Here is a 15948-nt window from a genome sequence, read left to right on the forward strand (position 1 = left end):
CAATGCATGTTTTCAACTAAATCGTTCAAATAATGACAGTGCATGATTTCGATGAAATTGTATAAACAATGACTGTGCATTATTTCGATTGAATTGTGTAAACAATGACTGTGCATTTATTTCTGCGTTGCCATGGGAAAGGCTGCCTATTTCTCTACTATATGGAAATAAAAATGCATTTTTCTGAAATCGATTGTAAGAAATGTAGAACATTAATGACGACGACAGTAGCGCTGGGGTAAAGTCCAGGCTGTGATCCCACATGGTAGCAGAGGGACAGCGACAGGCCCCTGCCGGCGGCACAGATGTTTCTATGAATGAGACACAGACTGACGTCACTGAATTCGTCATCAGTAACGGTGTAACGTCACAAGACGTATTAGGTCATTTAGCCGCGACCAACGGAATTGCGTTGCCGCTTCAAAGAAAATGAAGCCGGCAAGAGTCAGAGACTTTACAAAGCAGGAGGAAGTGGGGCGTGTCTGAGAAAAGGGCAGAGGGGCAAATGGCAAGAATGTGGGGGCGGGGCGGGAGGAACCGGTGTTTATATATAGACCGGGGCTGTGACATCATCAGGGCCCGACGGCATTGACGGGCGAGGCCGCGAGAGGAAGCAGGGCTGGAGAAACAGAGAAGGTGAGAAAAGTCAGAGTGTGAGTCAGTCCAGGGGACAGGGAGTAAAGTCTGAGGGAGAGGATACTGGAGGTGAGAGAGAGAGAGAGAGAACGTGAGAAAACCCGAGAAGAGAAAGAGAATAATCTTGGTGGATGGGGGGGGGGCGCAGAGAGAGATTGGGATGTGGTCAGGATATCTTTGGGGGGAGACAGACGGTGGGCAGGGGATCTGGGAGGAGGGGTTTGAGGGAAAAGCAGGCAGGGGATCTGGGGAGGAGGGGTTTGAGGGAAAAGCAGGCAGGGGATCTGGGGAGGAGGGGTTTGAGGGAAAAGCAGGCAGGGGATCTGGGGAGGAGGGGTGTGAGGGAGAAGCAGGCAGGGCATCTGGGGAGGAGGGGTGTGAGGGAGAAGCAGGCAGGGGAGGTGGGGAGTGAGGGAATAACGGGCAGGGGATCTGGGGAGGTGGGGTGTGAGGGAGAAGTGGGCTGGAGATCTGGGGTGTGAGGGAGAAGCGGGCTGGAGATCTGGGGTGTGAGGGAGAAGCGGGCTGGAGATCTGGGGTGTGAGGGAGAAGCGGGCTGGAGATCTGGGGTGTGAGGGAGAAGCGGGCTGGAGATCTGGGGTGTGAGGGAGAAGCGGGCTGGAGATCTGGGGTGTGAGGGAGAAGCGGGCTGGAGATCTGGGGTGTGAGGGAGAAGCGGGCTGGAGATCTGGGGTGTGTGGGAGAAGCGGGCAGGAGATCTGGGGTGTGTGGGAGAAGCGGGCAGGAGATCTGGGGTGTGAGGGAGAAGCGGGCAGGAGATCTGGGGTGTGAGGGAGAAGCGGGCAGGAGATCTGGGGTGTGAGGGAGAAGCGGGCAGGGGAGGTGGGGTGTGAGGGAGAAGCGGGCAGGAGATCTGGGAAGGTGGGGAGTGAGGAAACAATGGCAGGAGATCTGGGGAGGTGGGGAGTGAGGGAGAAGCAGGCAGGGGATCTGGGGAGGAGTGGTGTGAGGGAGAAGCAGGCAGGGCATCTGGGGAGGAGGGGTGTGAGGGAGAAGCAGGCAGGGCATCTGGGGAGGAGGGGTGTGAGGGAGAAGCAGGCAGGGCATCTGGGGAGGAGGGGTGTGAGGGAGAAGCAGGCAGGGCATCTGGGGAGGAGGGGTGTGAGGGAGAAGCAGGCAGGGGATCTGGGGAGGTGGGGAGTGAGGGAATAACGGGCAGGGGATCTGGGGAGGTGGGGTGTGAGGGAGAAGCGGGCAGGAGATCTGGACAGTGAGGGAGAAGCGGGCAGGAGATCTGGGGTGGTGGGGAGTGAGGGAGAAGCGGTAGGGGATCTGGGGAGGTGGGGAGTGAGGGAAAAGCAGGCAGGAGATCTGGGGAGGTGGGGAGTGAGGAAACAACGGCAGGAGATCTGGGGAGGTGGGGAGTGAGGGAGAGTGGGCAGGAGATCTGGGGAGGTGGAGTGTGAGGGAGAAGCTGGCAGGGGGATCTGGGGAGGTGGAGTGTGAGGGAGAAGCTGGCAGGGGGATCTGGGGAGGTGGAGTGTGAGGGAGAAGCTGGCAGGGGATCTGGGGAGGTGGGGAGTGAGGGAGAAGCGGGCAGGGGGATCTGGGGAGGTGGGGAGTGAGGGAGAAGCGGGCAGGAAATCTGGGGACTTGGGGAGTGAGGAAGATGGGGAAAGGGGGATCTGGGGAGGTAGGGTGTGAGGGAGAAGCGGGCAGCAGATCTGGGCAGTGAGAGAGAAGCGGGCAGGAGATCTGGGCAGTGAGGAAGAAGCAGGCAGGAGATCTGGGCAGTGAGGGAAAAGCGGGGAGGAGATCTGGGGAGTGAGGGAGAAGCGGGCAGGGGAACTGGGGTGGTGGGGTGTGAGGGAGAAGCGGGCAGGGGATCTGGGGAGGTGGGGTGTGAGGGAGAAGCGGGCAGGGGATCTGGGGAGGTGGGGTGTGAGGGAGAAGCGGGCCGGGGATCTGGGGAGGTGGGGTGTGAGGGAGAAGCGGGCTGCGGATCTGGGGAGGTGGGGTGTGAGGGAGAAGCGGGCAGGGGATCTGGGGAGGTGGGGTGTGAGGGAGAAGCGGGCAGGGGATCTGGGGAGGTGGGGTGTGAGGGAGAAGCGGGCCGGGGATCTGGGGAGGTGGGGTGTGAGGGAGAAGCGGGCTGGGGATCTGGGGAGGTGGGGTGTGCAGGAGAAGCGGGCTGGGGATCTGGGCAGGTGGGGTGTGAGGGAGAAGCTGGCTGAGGATCTGGGCAGGTGGGGTGTGCAGGAGAAGCGGGCTGGGGATCTGGGCAGGTGGGGTGTGAGGGAGAAGCGGGCTGGGGATCTGGGCAGGTGGGGTGTGAGGGAGAAGCGGGCTGGGGATCTGGGCAGGTGGGGTGTGAGGGAGAAGCGGGCTGGGGATCTGGGCAGGTGGGGTGTGAGGGAGAAGCGGGCTGGGGATCTGGGCAGGTGGGGTGTGAGGGAGAAGCGGGCTGGGGATCTGGGCAGGTGGGGTGTGAGGGAGAAGCAGGCTGGGGAGGTTGGATGTGGCATCGTAGATTTGGAGGGGAAGAAATCCAAAGGGTGAGGGGGAGACAGAGAGAGAGAGAGAGAGAGAGATGTTGAGGAAACCAGGAGTGGAGGTGTGGAAAGAGAAGGGGTTGGGAGGTGTTGGTGAGGAAATCCGGAGAGAGTGGTGTGGCTCAGGAAATCCAGGAAGAAAGAGCGAGCAGAGGGTGGCGAGGAAATCTGGCTGGAGGAGAGGGAGACAGAGAGAGGGGTTGTGAGGGAATTCAGGGTTTTGAGGGGTTCAGTGGGGAGAGACAGACAGAGAGAGAGAGGGGGGTGGGGGGAAGATGGTGAAAGGACAGAGGGGCGATTCTGGGGAGGAGGAGCAAATTGGGTTGTTGAATGGGGTAGATAAAAAGAACTAAGATCGAGAGAACTCTGGTGGGGCAGTGTAGGGGAGACAAAGACACGACCCTGGGAAGTGGGGTGTCGTGGGGAGGGGTGGATTGTTCTCAGTGAGGAGAGTAAGGGAGGTAGAGAACCGGGAGATGGGAAAAATTGGAAGAGAGCAATTGAGAGAGCGTGAGAGACTGAGGGATAGTGTGTGCGCTTTCAGAGACAGTGCCTTTGGGTGGGAGGGTGTTTTAGAGAGAAACAACCCTGGGTGAGCGGGATGGGATAGGAGGCTGGCATGGCAGGAAGGATTGGTCTTGCGAGAGCTCCTGGGGAAGTCAGGTGTATATAAAGAGAGTGAGGCAGCCCAGGGGAACTGGAGAGAGGAAGTGTACACATTGCAGGGGAGCAGGACAACAGGCAGAGCTGAGTTGGGTAGCGAGTGCTGTGAGGGCACGAGAGAGACTGGGGAGAAAGGTGGGATAGAAAAAAGAGAATGTATGTTCTGTGTAGAGTGTAAAAGATGTTTTGAAGGATATGAGTGAAGAGCAGGCAAGTGGGACTAGTTTAGCTTGGAAATATGGTCAGCATGGACTATTTGGACCAAAGAGTCTGTTTCCAAGCTGTATCACTCTATGTAGAAGCTGTTGATTGTGCTTTCAGCTGTCTGGGCCTTGCTGCCTTAACTTGCTAGAAAGCTCTCTATGACTACACCTGTCTTCCTTGTTTCTTTCCAGGTGACAGCTCTTGTCATGTTCTCCTCCTGGCATTACAAACCAAAATCTGTCCAAATGCCAGTAATACTACATTCAGGAGATGGGAAGCATCTTGATGGATCTCAGAATAGTCTGGAGTTTTACTTCTCTGGATGTGCTTGGCATCGTGTTTTGTATCCTAGGACTGTCAGTTATTTCATAAAATTGGTTCATCAGGGAGTACGGGTGGTTTGGAGGCTGTCAGTAATTCAGGCTAGTGTGTTGGCATAGGTGATTGATGGTTCTGTCTTCTTTTGCGTCATGCAAGTAATTCAAAAATGTTGGCGTATCTGACTCAAGGAAACCTCAATAGTATTGATTTTAGTGGTACATGTTTGTAATTGTATTCAAAATATATCCAAAGATCCAGTGCTGTTGTAGTATCACTGATGATCTGCAAGCTTGAGTGAGAATTGATTTAAACAAACTTGAGCTGAAAGCTGCACTTTAAGACTGAGTAAAGATTGTGTCTACTTGCACTTTGGGTGAGAATGATTCATCCCTAACAATCTATGGATATATCATTGTGAAATAAATATACTTGCCTCGTGAACTCAGCCCATGTAGAATGATATCTGCTTTTTTGAGCACATTTCTTGTAGGCTGGTGCAGAGTTTAATATCTGTTCTAAACCTTGATTGTTGTGTTGATCCATCACTGCAGATTAGGTATTGGTAATGACAAAAATTGTTTAGTTTCTCTGCTGTAAAAAGTGGGACTCTTGTTGCATGACAGACTTGAGCTTCCACGCCTTGCAACAGTAGCACTATGACTTCCCCCATGCTGGGATGTTTACACAGTTATTGACTTCTCAAGCAGGTGTATGTGTTTCATTTAGTGAGCTCAGACAATGACTGTTGGCAAGATGTTTGAGAATGAGAAACATCATTGCCAATCCTGACCTGTTCAAACAGTGCCATATTCCTCCTCAAACCCAGCGACGTTAAGTTAATTGTAGCATTGTTGCCACAAGCTGATTCTGAATCAATAAAACCTGGGCTCTGACAAAATATCACAACAACAGATTAAGTCTATAGCCTAAAGGTGTATGATGTTTTCTTAGGTAAGCTAGTGTGGATTCTGTACATGCTCACTTATAACTTGCTTCTGTAACAGGGATAACTGGCTTGTGATAAAGATCAGGAACCCTTCCGAATTTTTCCTTCCTAATCTCCAGGATTAAGTTAATTATAGGAGCCCTACTACTGTCCTACTTAAGTGTAGCTGAGGGATGAAAAAGGATCTTTCTGCTTTGTAAAGTTCAGTTGTGATCTGAAGGATCTTCAGCAACTCATGGAGATAGAAAAACTGTCGCTTTTAATGTCACAGTGGACCTTTTTATATGATTCCTTACTGAGCATGGGTCATCTTAATTGTCCATCCCTAATAAAGTGACTTTCGATCCACTGCTGTCAGTGTGAAGTTGGGCACATGGTGCTGAACGTGGGGGGGTGTGTGGTGGGGGCTCCAGAACTGAATGACGGAAAAGCAAAATGGTTCAAATTGAGATGATGTGTGACTTGGGGAACACAATGGTGGCGTTCCTATGAACGTGAGACCCTGTCCTTTGAGGCAATTGATGCCCCTCATTTAAAAGGTGCCATGAAGCTTTTAGCTTGTACAACTGCAGCCCTAGTTTACTGGGTTGGTGGAGGGAGTGAATGTTAAAGATGGCAGATGACTCCACTGTGCCTATCAAGTGCACTTGTTTCTTCTGAATGGAATGAGTTGAGCGGTTTGAGTATTGTTGGAGTTGCGCTTGTTCAGACAAGGGGAGAGTATTTTGTCACACTCCTGATTTTTGTCATGAAGTTCTGTTGGTGCGACAGGGGCCCCTTCTGTTTTGTGCCAGTTTTACTTTTTGAAAAAGGAAAATTAAAAATATTTAATTGCTTTTGGGAAGCCCTACTGTCAAACTTATAATGCCTCAGAGTAAGGACTAAACCTCTGCACTACAGGGAGGAAGCTGATGAAGCTGTCTTTAATATAGTAAGGGGGTCAGTACTGTGAAACCAGACTTTGTCTTGTGATCATTCAGCAAACATACTGTCTGTCTGAGTTTGACCATGCACCATTCTACCATAGAACAACTGTTTACCTATCCCGGAGGTTTGGGGCAATTTGTACACGGCTATAACATCAGCTTGTATGGACAGATTGATCACCAGAGCTACACAGTGGCTCGGTGGTTAGCACTGCAGCCTCACAGCACCAGGGACCTGGGTTCGATCCCAGCCTCGGGTAGCCTCCTGTGCGGAGTTTGCACATTCTCCCCGTGTCTGCATGGGTTTCCTCCGGGTGCTCCGGTTTCATCCCACAATCCAAAGATGTGCAGGCTAGGTGGATCGGCCATGCTAAATTGCCTGTTGTGTTCAGGGGCGAGTGGGTTATAGGGGGATGGGTCTGGGTGGGATGCTCCAAGGGGCAGTGTGGACTCGTTGGGCCCAAGGGCCTGTTTCCACACTGTAGGGAATCTAATCTAAAAAAGCCTTTCTTTAATAAGAATTGCTGTCAGCCCTTCCATGTTACTCTCTGAATGGGACATTCCCTAGAAGTTAGAAAAAAGTTAGACCTTGAATTGGTCCACTGAAAGTGCTGCCTCATTTACCTCACATTGGTATAAAATTTATGTTACGTTTGTGGTTGTTGTAACTGGAAACTCATAATAAAGTGGTGGTGTAGCACTTCAGGTTTACATGTGACCCTTCCCCTGTCTTTGTGTGTCTTGTCATGGTTTTGAGAAGGTATAATCCTTGCTGAAATGCTAGCTCCACCATATATAGTGTGAAGTGCAGACATTTGCTGTCTCAGTAATGAACCTGAAGTGCTCACTTGTAAATTTATGTAAATATTTGCCACTTTCATCATTTAAAACAGTTGTTGCATTGGCAACTGCAGATCAAAGCTAACTTTGCCTTCGTGCAAACTGTTAATTTTAGTATGTTTCCAAAATATGTAGGAAAAACAACCTGTAGCATGGGTATAATAGCTGTTTGGCTGATATGCTTCTAAACTGGCTGAGCAGTTGGGACATCTTTCCCTATGTGAAGCTTCCTTGCCTGCCTGAACCAACAAATAAAGCAAAGAGCTGTGGGTGCTACAAATCTGAAACAAAAACCAAATGTGCTGGAGAGACCCAGCAGGTTTGGCCACATATGTTGCTTTTAATGTTTCGAGTCCATGCTGTGATGAGTTGGGAGAGTGAGTAGAGCTAATGGAGGTGGTATCCAGCAGGAGAGCATAAATGGGATATGTAGGCAAAGAGATTGCTGATAATTGCTCTTTGTTTGCCTATACATCTCTGTCTCTCGCTCGGTCTGCCTCTGTCTGTCTCTCTCTCACTCTCTGAGCAGTGTTTACATGCATTCTCTCCACTGTCTCTTTCCCCAGCACAACCATCAGCATAAATAACATCCTTTCCCAACTATTTTCAGTTCTAAGAAAGGGTCATTGGACTCAATGTTAACTGTGTTTCTTGCTACAGATGCTGCCAGACCTGCTGAGTTTCTCCAGCACTTGTTTGATATCACGTGGAGTGAATCGAGTCAGCTGAAGATTGGTATCTGAGATGATGGGAACCACTGGAAGAGGCCAAATAGATTATTCACCCAGCAATTAGAGGAATTACAGACATTAGAGGAATGTACAGGCCTCACCTTCCCCTGAAATGCACCTAAGTGATTCAGGAATCTAAAGCCCTCCCTCCTGTTGCGATTCTTCAGCCATGCGATCATCTGTTATATACACCTATTTCTATGCTCACTGCTACATGGCATCAAAAGGAGTCCAGAGATTGCAACTTCTGAGGTCTTGCTTTTTAACGTGCTGCCTAGCTCCCTTTATTCTTGTTGTAGGACCTCATCCCTCTTTCTACCCAAGTTGTTGGTTTCAATGCAAGCCATGATCACTGCCCGGTTGCCCTTTCATCTTTAGAATGCCCTGCAGCTGTTAAGAAAATTCCTCGACCCTGGCTGCAGTGAGGCAAATTGTCAACCTGGAATTGTGTCTGTAACCATGTAAATGCCTGTATCCCTCGTTGTTGAGTTTCCTACCACTAATATTCCCTCTCACTTCCTGCTACTGCCAAAAACCCCTCCCCGTCACTCATTTTTGCAACGTACCACTCTTACCGTTTTCTAACACAAGATCTGTTCTTGAATGAGATGAACTTTGGGGTTTTCCTTACTACCTGTCTACTACTGTTCTTCTGACTGCACCTAAGCTGCAGGGTGATCACTTCTTAAAATAGTGCACTATCCAAGTAACTCTCAGTATCGCAAATGTACTGTTGTCTGAAACCAACATTCAGACTCCACAGTCTTGTTCTCAGGCTGATCAAACTGGTGATGCTTTGCTCTTTGTCTGTAATCTGCTTTGTCTCCACAACTCTTTTGATGTATCTGGACAGCTCTAGTTCTGGCTTCTTGCACGTCCTAGTTTTAGTTATAGCACCATTGACAGTTGTGCCTTTGGCAGTCTTGACTATAAACTCTTAATCATCCTCTCTGCATCACCCTGCTTTCTCTAGGATGCTTCCTAAATCCTACCTCTTTTACTTCTTAAGACTGTGTGGCTCTGTCAAATGTTGCTTTGTAAAACTCTTTGGGATTTTTGCTATATTAAAGAAAATTCACACTGTTATAAATACGATGAGCTGTATCCTGGCTTTTTGGCCCAAATTGTGTAGTCATACTTTCTCCCTTTGCGGTTCCTGACTGTCGTCTATATTTTCCACAGTATAGACACTCAAGGTACAGATGAATGCTTGATCATTTTGTGGCATAATAGGTTGGAGTGTAAACAGAACTACACCATTCCTGTCACCTTTCTCCCTGGTGCCTGAAGTTAAATGTAAATATAGAACATTGTGAATCATTTGATAAAGAAAATCATTGACAAAGGAAGATCTCAGAATCAAGGGCTGGAAAAGCATATAACATGTCAACATCCAAAATGACAATCTTTTTTGGGAAGAAACTTTAGGCCAACATTTTGTGTATTTCTCCAATATGAAAACAATACAGCTATTTCTGTTGAATAACTTCTCCATATCGCTGCAGTAGAAGGGGTATGGGGTTGGTATAAAGATGTCTGGCGGTGATGCAGACTAAGAGAACTAGAAACAAAAATATTTGTTACTAAGTGTATTGACACTTAACTGCTAATCAATCCAGTTTAGCACAACATCTTGTAGGCACATTGATTTCAAGTTATATCCAGTAAACATGTTTTTATTCCAGTGGGAATTTCTAGCACATGGCTCACCAGTATTCCTCCAGAATTTATGTAAACATGTTTTTAAGTTGAAAGGTTAGTTGCCATTGACTTCGTCAAATTCAGTTTAAATTTATTTTCCTGGCAAGTAAAGTAAATATTAAAACTCAAATTGTCTTCAAAAGCTGATGAGCATAACCTGTCGATCTGCTTTACCTTCTGGTGCCTCTTCCAAGTTCTCACTGTTCACATGCAAGCTTAGGTGGAAAACTGTCACTATTGACATTGGAGGCAAGAATATCTCACCCAAGTCTAGGTCTTGGCCATGGCTTTTACAATAACAAATGAGAATTTGGACATTGGTTTGTGTTTCTTCTTGTCCCCTCTAACCCATGTTCCTGTGCGTCAACTGATAGGCAGGCAGTTGGTGTATTATTTGGATCTAATTTTGGCCATGTGATTTGGTGTCATGATTCATTCCAACCATAGGAAATAATTTTAAATTAGTTTAAAATGTGCAACAGTTGTTATAAAATGTATGGTACCTGTCAATGAAATAGGATTAGCATCAAAGAAGGGTATATTTATCTTGTTATCTAATCAACCTGGTTCATGGCAATATTTGATCTTCCCTCAGATGGTTACCCCTTATCTGTTCAAAGCTGACATAATAAGCTGTTAGAAATCATCTGAGCAAGGATCATTCAATCAGAAATGGTCAATCTCACATATAACACAGTGTGGAGCTGGAGAAAACTGTAGGCCAGGCAGCATCAGATGAGCTGTGTTATCTCTGACTCCACCATCTGCAGTTTTTACTATCGCTGAGTCAGTCTCACATGTTGTGATATATCCTGCTCCGCAGAGCAATGTTGCCTCCTCATCAATTCTTGCTTCAACTCAAATTTGAGAGTGTGTTTGCTTAAACCTGAATAGTACTGTAAGAGCCAATCAACAAGGAAGTATTTCTGCTGTAATAAAACCAGAAAATGTTGGACAAACTCAGATCCAGTAGCTTCTGTGGAAAAAGAAACAGAATCAACATTTCAAGTCCAAAGACTCTTCATAATTTGATTATTCTGCCCTCCAGTTATCTGAATCTTCCTGAAATTGTATGTGAAAATTAATCTTACTATTAGCTCTTTTAATATGTATGTGCACCTGATGTAGTTTGAGGGGAAAATTGCCGATTGCATTTAAAAAAAAGATTATTCACTTTGTGAATTTTCTGTGCTAGAAACTAAAATCCTAACTCTCCTTTTGCTTCTGCCCTTTTAATATTACCATAGATGTTGCAAAATTAACAAATTCTTATTGTAATTAAAACAACAAAAATGAAATTCATTAAATTGATGTAATTTGCCCTTGGGAGTTGCCACTGAATGCTGCTGTAAGCTTGTATGTCATGAAAAATATATTTTGACATATACCCAGTGGATTGGTTGTGTATTTGGCTATGAGAGCACTGAGCAGCTGTAGAGCAGTGATGCCCATTGTAGACCAGTGAATGTGCTTCCTGCACACAGTTTTACCAAATATTCCCTGGTTATTTGGGAAGGAGGGATTATTACTGGTGCCACCTAGGTGGTTGTAAACTGTGACCCTGTGCAGTAACCATGAAGTGGAAGAGAATACTAGATACCATCTGTGGTGGAAGAACACAAGGATTAATAAAGTGGGATCTGTACTGTTATGTTGATCAATGCATGAATTGTGCTGTCATTGGTATTCTTGCAAAGTACGTAACTAGGGAAGTAGAATGGGTTTTAAAGTAAATAGTGGGGAAATGACCCACATTTGGGAAATAGCAATGAATCAGAGTGGGAAAACGGCAGCAGAGGAAGGAATTAATGTCGAAAATAAGACAATGACAAAAAGGGTTGAAGAATCCAGATCTGAGAGCAATTTAGCAGACAACACTAGAAAAGTCCTAAAATAACGAAAGGACAAAACTTAAAGCATTGTACTTGAATGCAAATAGCATTTGACACAAAACACTTGAACTAGTACAAATTGAGACAAGTGCAGTCTAGTGGTCATTATCGAAATTTGGCTGCAGGATGATCTGGATTGACCCCCGCGTATTGAAAGTTATAAGGTATTTAGGATGGATAGGAAACTAGGGAAGGGTGGAGGAGTGACTGTTCATTAAAGATACTAGCACAATAGAAAAGGATGACGCAAATTCAGAAAACTAGGATATAGCAGCAGTCTGTGTAGAGATGAGGAATAATAAAAATAAGACGTCACTTTTTGGATGACTAAGTGTAAAGCTGGATGAGCACAGCAGGAAAGCTGATGTTTCGGGTCTCGACCCTTCTTCAGAAATCGGGGAGGGGAAGGGGATTCTGAAATAAATAGAGAGAGACGGGGAGGCGGATGGAAGATGTATAAAAGAGCAAATAGGTGGAGAGGAGTCAGACAGATTAAAGAGGTGGGGATGGAGCCAGTAAAGGTGAGTGTAGGTGGGGATAGGTCAGTCCAGGGAGGATGGACAGGTCGAGGATGCGGGATGAGGCTGGTAGGTAGGAGCTGGGGTTGGGGCTTGAGGTGGGAGGAAGGATGGACAGGTTAGGGAGGCAGGGATGAATTTGGCTGGGGTTGGGATGCGGTCAGGGGAGAGGAGATTTTGAAGTCCACACTGACCTGTCTGTCCCCTCTCCACCTATTTGCTCTTTTATCCATCTTCCATCTGCCTCCCTGTCTCACTCTATTTATTTCAGAATCCCCTTCCCCTCCCCCATTTCTGAAGAAGGGTCCAGACCCAAAACATCAGCTTTCCTGCTCCTCTGATGCTGCTTGGCCTGCTGTGTTTATCCAGCTTTATACCTTGTTATTCTCAGATTCTCAGCATCAGCAGTTCCCACTATCTCAGGTCACATGGGAGTTGTGTACAGACCCCTGAACAGTAACCACATGGTCGGACAGAGGAAGAAATAATGGGAACTTATCAAAGTGGTCTAGCAGGTACCATGGGGAATTTTACCTGTATAAACTGGAAAGTCATTGGGGAAAAAGTAGTTGTGGGTGAGGAATTAATTGAATACATTCATTGCAGTTTCTTGGACCAGTATGTTCTGGTACCAACCAGACAGCAGGCCTGGTTTTGTCCAGGATAGGATTAATTACTGATCTCATAATGAAAACGCCCCTGGTAGCAACCTCAATATAATTGAATTCTACATGTAATTTAAGAATGAGAAAGATAGGTCTAAGTGTACTATTTTGAATTTAATCAAGGACAGTAATGAGGTCATGAAAGCAGAGTTAGCAAAAGTGAACTGGCAATTTAGGGGAAGCAGTAGGTCAGTAGTAATGCAGTGGCGAGCATTAACGGGATATTCCAAAAATCACAGAATTGATACATTTCAACAAGTAAAATTCTAAGGAACAGGCTCTGCATCATTGGTTAACTAAAAATGTCAAAGATATATCAAAAGCAAAAAGATAAATAATTGTGCAAAGATTGGACAGAATGTAAAATATAGCAGAATTCCTAAAAGGCAAATATGGAGAAAAAAAATTGAGTATAAGATACATCTAGCTAAAACTACAAAAACAGATAGGAAAAGTTTCTTCAGATATTTAAGGAAGCCAACTTAACAAGTAAAATGTTGATAGTTTGGAAAACGGGTCTTGGAGACAATAAAAGAGGATGAAGACATGGCAGACAAATTGAACAGGTAGTTTGCATTGGTCTTTACCAGAGCCGATACAAGTAACATTTGGAAAATCTGTAAACCAGGAATTGAATCGGAGGGAGGAATTCAAGAAAATCACAATTGCCAGGGAAGTAGTACTGAGTAAATTATTGAAACTGAGAGTTCACATGTACCTGGGTCCTGATAATTTTATCCTAGGGTTCTTCTCATTTATATTGAAAAGTAACTAATGTAACTCCTTTTCTCGAACATGTTCCGGGATCTGGTGATTGGAGGTTGCAAGCTGGCCCGGCCTGAGCAAGTTCTGGGACCTGGTTGCGGCACCAGTAGTTATATAATTGGAGCTGGCGGTGGCAGCAGGAGATCAAAGCTGGTAGAATCAGCGGTAGCAAACACTCACCTCCTTATGAGACTCAAGGCTGTGGATTGGCTTGGTTCCTTGCTTGGAGATAAAACTTTAACATCTGGGTGCTTTTCATTCCTTTTGGCTTTGTTTCCTTTATTTCTGCTTTCTTTTTATTCCGTTTTTGTAATCGAGTGCGTAACCAAGATGGTGCCAGTTATGTTGGTGGAGGTGTGAAGACACCAAAGAATGGTGACTTTCATTCCAGAGGCACAGTGAAGGGGACTCGGTGCCTGGCCACCAGGCCCATACAGAGCACTTAACAAGAAGGACTGCAACGTTGGACATTTTCTTTGTTCATTTTTCTGCCTTTATGTTCTACCTTGTTTTATTTCTGTGTTTTAAAGATGGCGCTGGACAGTGGCGACACTGTACGACACTTTCCTCTGTATTTTGTAACAAGATACACGTGACAATAAATCAAATTATTCAAAAAGGGAGGGAGGCAAAACGAGGCAAGTTAGCTTAATATCTGTCAAAGGGAGCATGTTAGAAGCTATTATTAAAGACATTATAACAGTGTACTTGGATAAGTTTGAAGTCATTAGCCAGACCAATACAGTTTTGCCAAAGGGAAATGATGATTTAACTAATTTAGAGCCATGGTCATAGAGTTATACAGCACGGAAACAGACCCTTCAGTCCAACTCTTCCATGCCGACAAGATATCCTAAACTGATCTAGTCCCATTGGCTAGCATTTACCCTCTTAAACCCTTCCTATTCATGTACCCTTCCGGATGCCTTTTAAATGTTGTTGTTGTACCAGCCTTCACTACTACCTCTGGCAGCTCGTTCCAAACACCCACCACCCTCTGCGTGAAAATGTTGCCCCTCAGGGCCCTTCTAAATCTTTTCCCCTCTCATCTTAAACCTATGCCCTCTAGTTTTGAATTTCCCTCATCGTGAGGAAGAAGACCTTAGCTATTCACACTATCCATGCCTCTTAGGGTTTTATAAATCTCCATAAGGTCACCACTTAGGCTCTGACGCTCCAGGGGAAAAAGGTCCCAGCCCATTCAGCGTCTCACAAAGCTCAAACTCTACAAGGATGTTGCCGGGATTGGAAATCTTTTCTGAACCATTTCAAGTTTAACAACATCTTTCCTGTAGCAGGGATACTAGAATTGAAGCAAATTTCCAAAATTGGACTAACCAATGTCCAGTACAGCTACACCATGAAGTCCCACCTCCTATACTCAATGTTCTGAGGAACGAAGGCAAGTGTGTCAAAGGCTTTCACCACCCTACCATCAACTCCACTTCCAAGGAACTGTGCACCCACACCCCAAGGTTCCTTTGTTCGGCAACATTCCCCAGGACCCAACTGTTAACAGTACAAGCCCTGCCCTTGTGAGCCTTTCCAAAATGCACCTCCTCGCATTTATCTAAATTAAACTCAGTTTGCCATTCCTCGGCCGATCTGATTGCGGTCCCGTTGTACTCTGAGATAACCTCCTTCACTGAGCGTGATGTCACCGCCGCCGCCAAGGGAAGGCCAAGTTTAGTTCCCTCTCTACTAGGTCCATCCACATACGAAAATGTAATTTTAAATAAGAAATTTTTTTTGTGCACACTTAACAAATTGCTCTCCATCCAAGCCTTTAACACTATGGTAGTCCCACTGTATGTTTGGAACATTAAAATCCCCTACCATTACAACCCTAATATCCTTCAGATGACTGAGATCTCCTTATATATTTACACGTCAATTTCCTGCTGACTATTAGGTGGCCTGTTGTACAATCCCAAAAAAAGTGGTCATCCCTTTCCTATTTCTCAGTTTCATCCATATAACTTTGCAGAAATATGCTCCCGAGGTATAGCTGTAATGTTATCATTAACCAAAAATGCCACTCCACCTCCTCTCTTGACCCCCTTTCTATTCTTTTAGCATCTTATATCCTAAACATTAAGCTGCCAGTCCTCCTTCTCCCTTAGTCACATTTCTGCAAGAGCTATGATCTCCCAGCCCCATGTTCCCAACCATGCCATGAGTTCGTCAGCATTATCTGTCAGGCCTCTTGCATTGAAATAAATGCAGTTTAATTTATCAATCTTACCTCATTCTTGCCTGCCATGACTATTTAATTTGTTTCTCCTCTCTACTAGCCTCAGACTTCTCCTTTCTCCCTGCAAGGGTTTTTGACCCCTTCCAATTCAGACGCAACCCACCCTCCTTATACAAGTCACTTTTGCCTCAGAAGAGATCCTAGTGATTCAAAGATGTGGATCCCTGCCCCCTGCACAAGTTCCTCAGCCACACATTCATGTGCCCTATCCTCCTAATTCTGTTTGTACTCCTGGTGCCACGTGCTAGTAATCCAGATGTTGCTACTGTTGAGGACCTACTTTTTAACCTCTTGCTTAATTTCCGTATTCTCTCTGCATAACCTCATCCCTTTCTCCTCTTAAGTCGTTGGTACAAAAATGTACAACAACCTT

The 15948-nt window shown here is 46.0% G+C and overlaps 1 protein-coding gene across 1 annotated transcript in view; it reads left to right on the forward strand.

Annotated features, from left to right (window-relative positions):
• The first annotated feature begins 470 nt into the window (after positions 1 to 470).
• The window catches only part of zfand2a (zinc finger, AN1-type domain 2A), a 42497-nt gene continuing 27019 nt past the window's right edge, over positions 471 to 15948 (forward strand). The window contains exon 1 of the mRNA XM_048552543.2: positions 471 to 636. The gene's annotated coding sequence lies outside the window, so the exon portion shown is untranslated. The remainder of the gene's footprint in view (positions 637 to 15948) is intronic.

This window comes from Stegostoma tigrinum, chromosome 23 (genome assembly GCF_030684315.1).
Source record: "Stegostoma tigrinum isolate sSteTig4 chromosome 23, sSteTig4.hap1, whole genome shotgun sequence".
Classification (NCBI taxonomy): Eukaryota; Metazoa; Chordata; class Chondrichthyes; order Orectolobiformes; family Stegostomatidae; genus Stegostoma; species Stegostoma tigrinum.